Source organism: Rhincodon typus, chromosome 5 (assembly GCF_021869965.1).
Source record: "Rhincodon typus isolate 14 chromosome 5, sRhiTyp1.1, whole genome shotgun sequence".
In the NCBI taxonomy this organism is placed as follows: Eukaryota; Metazoa; Chordata; class Chondrichthyes; order Orectolobiformes; family Rhincodontidae; genus Rhincodon; species Rhincodon typus.
The window spans coordinates 37,125,540-37,137,661 of NC_063336.1; positions in this window are offsets into that span (position 1 = coordinate 37,125,540).

Genomic DNA, 12,122 nt, shown 5'->3' on the forward strand with positions numbered 1-12,122 from the left:
CAAGTCAAAATAGTATGTGGCATGGAGGATAACTTGCAGGTCATGGTGATCCCATGTATCTGCAGCCATTGTTCTTTTGGGTGGTAAAGATCACACCACTGGCAGAATTGTTAACATTTGGAAATGAACAGTGGGTGGAGACATCATGAGTTTTATTTAAGTAAACGACTTTGCACCAGAGTTGTTATATTTTTCTGCCTTTTGGTGTGGACCATTAGATTCTTTAAGCAAAATCTTTACAGGACCTTGACAGTCTCTTCAGCCAGTGGGAAAGCTAATGGCGGGCCCTCCCCGGGAATTGAAACCCCTGAGGCGCAAATCTCACCGACTGAGAGCTACTGGCCAAACAGAAGTCAGCAAATCTTGTTTTCAATGACTCCATGGGGTGGGGTGGGGACAGTGATTGCTGCAGGGAAAACACCAACCAGAGACCCAGGGTCGCACATCAACCCATGGCACAGGTAATCAATACCAGCGTGTGGGGAGAGGGGTGCAGGGCTGTCAGCAGCTAGGACAGGGTGTTTACACTCGTTGGGCTCCCTTTTCCTGATATTCAGTCTCTCAACATCGAGTGCAATTCATTGAGAAAGCTCCATTTTTTCATGCTGGAGGTTACAAGGCGGCTGCATGGTTTAAGTTACTGTGGTTTAAGTTACTGTGCTATATCACAGGGTGACAGGCCTACCCATAACCAGGTTAACACCAGTATTGAGGTGAGTTTTTAAAGTGGTCATTTATGCACATTAATATTCTAATGATTGCGCTATGCAACTATTTCTATTCCAGTATAACAAATGATATTTTCCGTTGTTTACCTCTGGTAGGGACACCTCTTTAATTGGTGCAGGATGCTGGATTTCCCATCACCCCAAGTAGCAAGCTGCTTTTAAATAGCTGGATGAACACACAAACAGTTAGTCACTCTGTCGCCAGCCAGATCCACAATCTACAACAAAATCACCCCCATAGCATGCATTTGCAATCTTAATAGGAACACATTGTAAAATTAGGGGTGAATTTCCTAACAGTGCAATGGCCGGGTTAGAATATATTAACACCACGGTATTTTATTTCAGACAGGAAAGTCAGTTAGATGGCAAGAAGAGAATCCTACAAGTTCCTCTGAGATTATAATACTTTCTCATGATCTACTCAAGTCCTGAGTGACTTTATTTGCCTACAAATATGAGCTAATATTTGGAAACTCAATTTGTTGAATTTCCATTCCTAATGCATTCTCAGCAATGTAGGCTGAGATTTAGTAACCTCAGTGTATGGCTGAATCAAGTGAAACAATGAGCTTTTTGAGTTTGAAAATGATTTCTCAGGAGATCAAGTCATGCTTGCAGACAAAATAAAGATGCTTGCAATCTGCATATGGTCTTCCAGTGTAGGTCCCAAATTGTGAGCAGCACATACAGTAGACTAGATTGAAATAAAAATAATCTCTCAGTTCCTCCATCTCCATTACATCTGTTCTTTCTCTTTCAATAGTCTGATGGGGCCATCCCCCCATTACAGCTTGTTCCACTGCTCAGTCACCCCCATCACCTCTCCTCTTGTCATGGCACCTCTCCAATCTACTTCCATTGTTTTTGCTACTCACAGTTTGGTCTCCTCTTCAGTGGGGAGAGCAAACACAGATTGAGCAAACTGCTTGGCATAACACATCCATTCTGTTTGCAAGTATGACCCAGAGCTTGTCAACTTTCATTCTCCATCTAGCTGTCATGCTGACATCTCTGTCCTTGAACCACTGCACTGTTCCAGTGAGGTTCAACGTAAGCTTCAGTAACAGCACCTCATTTAGACACTTTACAGCCTTCTGGACTCAACATTGAGTTTGATCATTTTAAATTATATATGCCAATACCCATTTTTATTACCCTTCCTTTGCTTGTCTTGTCTTTCCTTTCGGTCAGTCAGCAGTACACCTGCTCCTGGCACAAGCTGTTTGTTTGTTTCCTTTCTTGTTCTATTTCCATTTCTTTGGTACAGTAAGATTAACTTTCTCTCATTCAATCTCTCCTGCCTTCCACCCTTTCACAAACATTCTATTTTGTCCTTGTCTCACCTACTCGTGCTCTACATTGTCCAGGGTGTGAAGGTCACAGACCTGAAATATTAAATCTGTTTCTCTTTCTCCAAGGACTCTGCCTGATCTGCTGAGAGCTTTCCAAATACTTTATGATTTTATTTTGGATTTCCATCTGCAATAATCTGTTTTTCTAGAAACCTGATGTTTGGTATTTGTAATATTAAATGTAATCTATTGCCTTGATCCCCATTTTCTTTCTTAAAACCAATTGTTTTATACTAGACCATTTCTGTTCTGTGTTTGCACAAGGTTTGTTTGGTAATGCTCCTGTGAGGTGCTTTGAGGTGCATTACAACATTAAATATGCCATTAAATACAGGTTCTTGTTGCTGTTGATGTGGATTAGCTTGCTTATTTTTATACAATGCAAACCAAGGTAGATTTAATTTACTGGGATCATTTTTTTTTTATATTTTCTTCAGAGAAAGCGGCTTCAAAAGTCTATCTTTGAAACTTTGAGTTACAAAACCTGAAATTTATATTTCTCTTCTTCTTAGATGTATCTCTAATTTTTTAATGTTGTGTTGGTTACATTTTTGGGTTGAGAAATATTAATCTAAACAAAAATGGAACAAAGAAACTTTTTAAAAACTTTCTAAAATTGTCAATCAAAAATAACTGTAGGAACAGACCAGCATTGAATTGTTATATCATGGGACACAGTGGGACCCAGCATTGTCATTATCTTATAATGCCAGATATGATCTGGGATGCCTTGGGTAGATTGCCCATCACTAATTCTTTTTGCTGGTATTAAGCATTCTACTGATAACAAGTGGGGAATATTGCCCACATGACATCTCAGACAGTATATAGGCTCAATCCTGATGAAACAGTAAAGGCTTACTGCATATGGATTAACAGCTAGTTGGATTACATTTAAGATAAAAGACATCAGGGTCAATTTGACAGGAAGTACACATTACTATTTTATCTACATACATGCTGTTAACTCTGAGAACAATCACTGAAGCACACTGCAGATGCTCTACAACTCTTGGAGAATTCTTTAGGACACTGGTTCCTCTCACGAACAGTCCTTGATATCCTGATGGATGGAGATTACTTCGTGATGAGGAATACAATGTTACGGTTGCAGAGAAAGTGCACAAAGAGCAAGATCAAGATTAAATTTGAAATTTGAGAGGTTCATTCAGAAGTCCAGTAACAGCAGGGAAGAAGCTGAATCTTTTGCTTCACGTGATTAAGCTTTTGTATCTTCTGCCTGACGGAAGAGGTTGGAAGAGACTATAACCTGAGTGGGAGGGGTCTTTGATTATGTTGGCTACTTTTCCCAGGCAGCAAGAAGTATAGATGGAGAAGTATGGATGGAAGGTTGGCTTGCGTGATAGACTGGGCTGTGTTCACAACTCTGCAGTTTCTTACGGTCCTGGACAGAGCAATTGTCAAACCAAGATGTGACTATGAAATTGCTAATGGTTTGCAATGAATTGAGTCTTGTTCCTTGGTTATACACTTATTCAAGATATGATGGGGAGAAGATATTTATCACATGCAAAGGTACACCAACGGAGGAAACACTGTTAACGAGAAAGGAAGAAGGTAAATGCAATGATTGGGAGCTTTCCTTGCTCACCAGCACCATCTATTGGCAATCAGTGAGAGATACATTGCATTCTCGTGTTTAAATCCAAACTGACAAAAATTAAATACACCCATAACTTGAGAAAACAAAACATTTTGTAAATCTAATTTAATATTTATGTTTATCTTGCAATTTTAATTCTTGATACTACATTGGCAGCAGAAAATACCAACTGATTTTGCAACAAGTTAATGCAATGTGCCAGCTGTGGCATGGTATAACTCTCTCTGCTAAGTCGGAAACATAGGAACATTGGAAAAATAAGCAGCAGTAAGCCAATAGGCCTGCTGAGAATGTTCTACTATTCAAATTGATTAATCTCCAGAAATCTATCAATTCTTGTCTTGAATATGCACTCCCTCTGGGATAGAGTATCCAAAAATTCCCACTCTCTGAGTGAAGAAATTCATTCTCGTCGCAATCCTAAATGACCTGCTATTTATTTTGACGTTATTAATAGGCAAGTCAGACCCCAGATTGAAATCTGGTCTGATAAATCATATTTCTTTTTTCTTGGGTTTAATGAGATGATCTTTCATTGATACATAACAATGCAATGATGCAGATTGTATTCTATTATTAAAACTTAAGTATATTCCACAGAATGAATTAAGATAAAATAGAACAAATTAATTATTTACATATAACACAAATTTAAGTTTCTAAACAAATGATACAAATATATAAGTAAGTGCTGATGCTGGAAAACTGAAATGAAAACAGAAATTACTGGAGAAACTCAGCAGGTCTGGCAGCATCTGTGGGGAAAAAGTAGAGCTATCATTTCAAGTCCAGTGACCACTGAAAGGGCAAGAACACCCTTTCTTTGATAAAGATGCCAAAACTGCACACAATATAACAGGTGTGGTCTCATCATGGCTCAATACAATTGCTGCAGTCATCTTTATTCCTGTACCCAGGCCCCTTTACAATGAAGGCCAACATACCATTTGCTTTCCTCGTTGCTTTCAGCACCTGCATGCTAGTTTTTAAGTGACTTGAGAACAAGGACACTAGGCTCCCTTTGGACTTCAACATTTCCCACCCTCTCACCGTGTAGAAATAACTTGCCATTTTGCTTTCTGTACCAAAGTGGATAATGTCCCATTTATTTGCATTATACTCCAACTGCCATATTCTTGCCCATTAATTTAACCTGTTCAAATTCCTTTGAAACCTCCTTGGACGTTCTTCACAACACTCACTCACACCTAGTTTTAAGGCATAAGCAATTTTGGAAACATTACATTTTGTTCCCACATCCAAATCATTTATACTGATTGTGAACAGTTATTCAACACTGATTCTTGCAATACATCACAGGTCACAGTCTGGGGGATAGTAAGAACTGCAGATGCTGGAGTCAGAGATAACAAAGTGTGGAGCTGGAGGAGCACAGTAGGCCAGGCAGCATCAGAGGAACAAGAGATCTGATGTTTCAGGTCGGGACCCTTCTGCAGAAATGGGGGAAGGGAGCTCTGAAATAAATAGAGGAGGGGTGGGGCTGGGGAATGTAGGAGGGATGGTGATAGGTGGGTGCAGGTAGGCAGTGGTGGAGATTGGTCAGTGAGGTGGGAAGAGCGGATAGGTGGGAGAGAAGATGGACAGGTTGTGTCAGGTCAAGGAGGCAGGGATGAGAGGGAGGATTGGTCATGGGATGAGGCCAGGGGTGGGGAGATTTTGAAACTGGTAAAGACAACATTGAGACCATTGGGTTATAGGTTCTGAAGGTGGAATATGAGGTGCTGCTCCTCCAGTTTCCAGGTGGCGTATTTGTGACACTGGAGGTGGCCTCCTCTACATCAGTGAGACCAAGCGGAGGCTCGGAGACCGCTTTGTAGAGCACCTGCACTCTGTTCGCGACAAATGACAACACCTTCCAGTCATAAACCATTTCAACTTCCCCTCCCACTCCCTGGGCGACATGTCCATCCTGGGCCTCCTCCAGTGTCACAATGACGCCACCTGGAAACTGGAGGAGCCGCACCTCATATTCTGCCTTGGGAGCCCACAACCCAATGGTCTCAATGTGGACTTTACCAGTTTCAAAATCTCCCCACTCCCAGCCTTATCCCATGACCAACCCTTCCTCTCATCCCCACCTCCTTGACCTGACACAACCTGTCCATCTTCTGTCTCACCTATCCTCTTCTCCCACCTCACTGACCAATTCCCACCACTGCCTACCTGCACTCACCTGTCACCATTCCACCTACTTTCCCCAGCCCCACCACTCCTCTCTCTATTTATTTCAGAGCTTCCTTCCCCCTCCCCCATTTGTGAAGAAGAGTCCTGACCGGAAACATCAGCTTTCCTGCTCCTCTGATGCTGCCTGGCCCACTGGTCACCGTCTGCCATCTGAAAATAGAGTCACACAGTCATAAAGCTGTACAGCATGGAAACAGACCCTTCAGTCCAACTTGTCCATGCCAAACAGATATCCTGAATTAATGTAATCTCATTTGCCAGCATTTGGCCCATATCCCTATTAACTGTTTCTATTCATGTACCCATTCAGATGCTTATACATTCTGAGATAACCTTCTTCACTGTCTACTACATCGCCAATATTGGTGTCATCTGCAAAATTAGTAACCATTCTTCCTATATTCACACCCAAATCATTTATATAAATAACAAAAAGCAGTGTACTCAGCACCGATCCTTGCAGCACACTGCTGGTCATAGGCCTCCAGTCTGAAAAGCAACCCTCCACCACCACCTTTTGTCTCCTACCTTCAAGCCAATTTTGTATCCAAATGGCTGGCTCTCCCTAGATTCCATGTGACATAACCTTGCTAACCAGTCTACCACATGGAACCTGGGTGAACATCTTGTCGAAGTCCATATAGAAAACATCAACCACTCTGCCTTCATCAATCTTCTTTGTCACTTCTTCAAAAAACTCGATCAAGTTAGTGAGACATGATTTCCCATGCACAAAGCCATGTTGACTATCCCCGATCAGTCTTTGGCTGTCCAAGTACATGTAAATCCTATCCCTCAGAATCCCCTCCAACAACTTACCCACCACTGATGTCAGGTTCACTGGTCTGTAGTTTCCTGGCTTTTCCTTAGTACTTTTCTTAAATAAGGCCAATACAATGGCCACCCCCAGTCTTCTGGTACTTCACCCATGGCTATCGATGATACAAATATCTCAGCAACAGGCCTAGCAATAACTTCCCTAGCTTCCCACAAAGTTCTGGGATATACCTGATCAGGTCCCAGGGATATATCCATCTTCATGCATTTTAAGATGTACAACACCTCCTCCTCTGCTATATGGACACTTTATAAGATGTCACTCTTTATTTCTCCAAGTTCTCTAGCTTCAATATCCTTCTCCACAGTAAATACTGACATGAAATACTCATTTAGTATCTCATCCATCTCCTACAGTTCCACACATACTTGGCCTTGTCAATCTTTAAATGGCCCTATTCTCTCCTCGTTGCTCTTTTGCCCTTAATGTATTTGTAGAATTTCCTTTGGATTCTCCTTAACCCTATTTACCAGATTTGTTTATTCCTGTTCTTTGTTTTCTGTCTGTGAATCAGTTTCCCAATCCATAGTAGCATATTACTCTCAGTCCCATATGTTCTAATGCTTTTGCTAACCTTCTGCGTGGCATCTTTTCCAAAGCCTTCTGAAAATCAAAATATATCATATCCACTGGTTCTCCTTTAGCTACGCTACAAGTAACATTCTCAAGTTTGTCAAATATTATTTCCCTTTCATAAATCCGCGCTGATTCTGTCCAATCCTATCATTATTTTCTGTATCCAATTATCAAATTCTTTATAATCATTTGCAACATTTTCCCTACTACTGACTTCTAACAATGTCTGTAGTTCTCAATTTCCTCTCGTGTCCAACTGAAATAATGGGGTCAAATTTATTATTTTCTAGTTTACAGGAAACTTTTCAGAATCTGTAGAATTTTTAAAGGTAATCACCATCTCATCAATTATCTATATAGCCACTTTCTTCAATATTCTGGGATATAGCTCATCTGCTGGCATGGATTTAATTTTTAGTGTTTAGTTTTTTTAATTTTTAATGTTTAGTTTTTCAAACATTTCCCAGTTCTCCATTAGAAAATTTCCTGCTTCTGTCTGTGTTGAACCCACATTTCATCTTGCTAATATTTTTCTTCCCACATACCTAAAAAAACATTTTGCAGTCTTTGTTTGTATTGTTTTGTGGCTTACATTCATATTATCTTTTCCTTCTCCTTATTAGTTTCTTAGCAACCCATTTCTATATTCTAAGTTGCTCCCAATCCTTGGTCTTATCAGGTTCTAGGTTCAAGTCCTACTCTAGGACCTAAACACAAAAATAAATGTCCAAAATGGCACTGAGAAGATGCTGCATTGTTAGTGTTGTCTTTCAGTATACTGGTAAATCAAGGCCTTATCTGTCCTCTCAGTTGATTGCAAAAGATTTCATGGCACTGTTGAAGGAGAACAGGGGTGTTATTGCTGGTGATCTGGACACTATTTATCTGTCAATCAACAATACAAAAACGAAAAATGGTCGTTAATGAATTTCTGTTTGTTGGACGTTTCTGTGTGCAAACTGGCTGATGCATTACATTCTTCAGAACTTGACTATACCTTAACAATATGTAATTAGATTTGAAACACTTTTGGATGTCCGGTGGCTGTGAAAAGCACTATATATATGCAAATATTTCCTTTTTTAAACTTAAATTTCCAAAATAAAAAATAGAGATCTCTCCTTTCAGATTAAAACAAATTATGTGATGGTAATATTTCCAATATTCCTTCACAATAGCTTTCTTGTGTAGAAATCACAACACTTGAATTACCTTGCAGTAATTGGGCTGTCTTTTTAGAAAGAATTACTTGTATATAGAACCTTCTGCAATATTAGAATGTCAAAAATCATTTCATAGCTAATGATGGATTTCTAAAATTGTAGTCACTCCTGTAATGTAGAAATAATGACAGCTAGTTTATGCAAAGCAAGGTCCTACAAAGAACAATTATGGTAATAAATAAATAATTTAATTGAATAATTGAAGGAAAAAAAAACAATGATCAGGATCACCGATCAGGAGAACCTTTTTCATTCCTTTATTAGTGGAGGTGGAGATGGCTCTCAGCATAAGGTCATATTTTCTAATTGAACTTCAGGTAATGTTGCTAACGTCTGTGTTTCATGAAGGAGACTGTTATGGAAGTCTACTAACTGATGCATTCACTACATAAAATTCACAGCAGGACAAAGATCAAATTAACAGTCCGGGGCCGTGAGGTTGGCCCGAGCTGTGGACTTTCATGGTTCCATCTGTGCAGCTACTGTGTGACCATCAAGCAAATCAATATGTAGTATCCTGGCAACAGTCATGATGTATTTGTTCTGCAGCAATTCATTGAATATCAACTATCATGACAAACTACTGTGGCTACTGATCCACAACAGCCATGTGTGAATGACATGGCTCATGAATCTAGTTCACAATTCACACATGTGTGCATCAGGCTTTCAACAGAGCCATGCTGCTGCAAGAAATCTGATGGAGCAGGAATTTGACATCCTGAAGCAATGACTCTACTGCCTGGATACGGAGGAGCCCTGCAGTGTTCTGCTGAGTTGGTGTCAAGATTTGTTATGAAACACTTCATGCTGTTCAACACTGCTGTCACAGGGGGAAAGCCCTTGCCATCACCTATTAGGGAAGAAGCTGGAAAAGGTAAAGGCTGAAATAAAGGGAACAAATTAGGCTTTTTCTGTACCAGATTTGCAAAATTAAATAATTCAGTAGCCATACCAATTATTTCAATGTAGTTTGCCATTTACCAAAAGTTCCAAACCCCTTACCTGCCCTCTATCATTCACCAATACATTATCTTGTTGCCCACAGGCAAAAATAAAACCTGTACAAAATCCCCATTCCAACTGAAATGTTAACATGACATTATCCATACAAAGTAATCATCAAGAATCACAAAATTGTTACTGAAATAACTCCACACTTGATATGCCGTCACCAAGCCACCCTTTATTTACACGTGCATAGTACTTGACACTGGTCTGACTCCCTCAGAGCCAGCTCTAAGAGTGAACAGAACCTCTGACACTCCTGTTTATATCTGTCAGCCAGGGCTTCCTAATTGGAGCAGTTTAATAGCCCAGTTCAGTTCCCACTCATATTCTAGGAGGTCCATCTTGCTGACCTTATTTAAATCAGGACAGTTACAGTGCAGGAGACCATTCAGCCCAATGCGTCTTTGAATGAACAATTCAATCAGTGCTTCTCGCTGGACATCCACCTGTAGCCATACAGATTCTTCCTTTACTGATGTTAATTCAATTCGTTCTTGACTGCGTCGGTTGAAACTGCATCCTCTGCTGTCTCCTGTAGCACATTCCAAATCTTATTCATTTACTTCGTGAAAAAGTTTATCTTCACGTTATTCTGATCAGAGTGAAAACAAACTAATAATATTCATCTGTCATCATTTGACTTTCGTGTCTAAAAAAATCTGTTTAAAACAGAGAAATACTGACATAAAATGGGTGTTGTAATCAGCTGACACAACAAGCAAGCTCATGAACCCATCAGTAAAAGAGGATCAGTCTGAGCCAAAATTAACGTAAGTAAAACTCAGATTTGTATCTCCAGTTTATTCAAACCTTTCTTGACAGTTACGCATTAAGATTGAACATTCTACGTTCAGCGTAGAAAATAACAAACAGAAATATTCAGCAATATCCAAACAAATTTTTATCAACAGCTATTTCTGAGCAGCAGAGGTGACACAACAAAAACTGGGTTTGCGCACAAGAACTGGAAGACACTCTCTCTGCCTGTTTTCTCTCCCTGACTCTCTAATACACAACCCCAACCTCAGGACCTGGCTCATGAAAGGCAATTGGAAGAACAATAACAATTCACTAGGAATTCCAGGACATCTACAGATTCAACAGCACCGAGTAAACTAAACAGCAGCTCAACAATTTGGCTCGGGTCTCTACATTTTTGCAGTTCAAAGACTTGAAAAAAACTGTAACTGCAGCTGCCTTTACCTTCCTGTTTGTACCCAATATCCTTCCTGCCAACTTTGAACTTTCTTTGAAAGCTTGTTACCTTTATCTGTGGGTTTACTGTTATATTTTATCAATTTTTTTCACTTCTTTTCACTTTAGAAAAACAGGGTACTGACTCTGTGATCAATTAAAATGTGCTAGGTAATTGCTAAAAAACGAAAAAAAATAAAATATTTGCTCTGACCCACAGAGAGGGCGTTAAAAAACAGGCAAACTGTCAGTCCTCCTCACCTGATTGCACCAATTTGGGGGCATAGCACGTGATTCAAACTGCATGTCTAACCAAAGAACAAGAATGGGTAAACAAGTTGTTTCTTCAAAATCATTTGCTGAATCTAAGATTAAAAGTGGTAAGGTACTCATGTTCGCTGTTAACTGTTTCATAGAAAAACTTATTAAAAACTAAAAGCCTTGTCTTTTGAAGAATTAAGACAATAGCTAAGCATTTTGAGGTGTAATTCTGTCCAAAACCCAGGAAAACAGGAATTGCAAATGTGGCAAAATATCTAGAGCTAGAAACTGAGAATAAAACAGAATTAAATTGGAACTAAGATTAAAACTTGAATTTCAGCAAAGGAAAGAAAAAGACAGAATCAGCAGAGATAAAAATAGAGAATCCCAGGTGACAGAGAATGAAACAGAAAGACAATTAAAATTGAAACAGCTGAAGTACGCCTGTTTGATCACAACATTTGATGAGAAGAGGTGGACACATTCTTTATCTCTTTTGAAAGATTAGCCCAACAGATAAAGTGGCCAGTCCCATTGTTGGATACCGCTGTTATAGAGCAGGCTGATAGGGAAGGCTCACAAAATTTACTCCCATTTACCTGGAGACCACTAACTATGAGGTCGCAAAAGGAGCTATTTTCATTGTGTACAGCGAGTGCCAGCGGCAAAATAATTCATACCCTCAAGAAATGGCCAGACCAGACATACCTACAACATATCTTAAATAGTTTGGTTTTGAATAGTGGGTACGGGTGTTTAAAACTAAAGCTTTTTATGATTTTATTATGAAGCAATTCTGCTTAATGAGTTCAAAGACATCATACCCTTTCTGATTCTGACTCATTTGGAGGAACAGAGGATAGCTGGGCCTAGACTTGCAGAAATTCTGGCTAATGACTGTGAGTTGACATACAGATCCACAAACTCAGAGAAGATGGGATCTGGAAGCTGTCACAGGCCAGAGAGAAAGAGAGGCCAGAGAGAAAGGCCAAAGTAAATACCCCAGAGTCAACCTGAAGAGGAACATTGTGAGATGACAAGGTGTAGAGCTGGATGAACACAGCAGGCCAAGCAGCATCAGAGGAGCAGGAAGGCTGACGTTTCGGG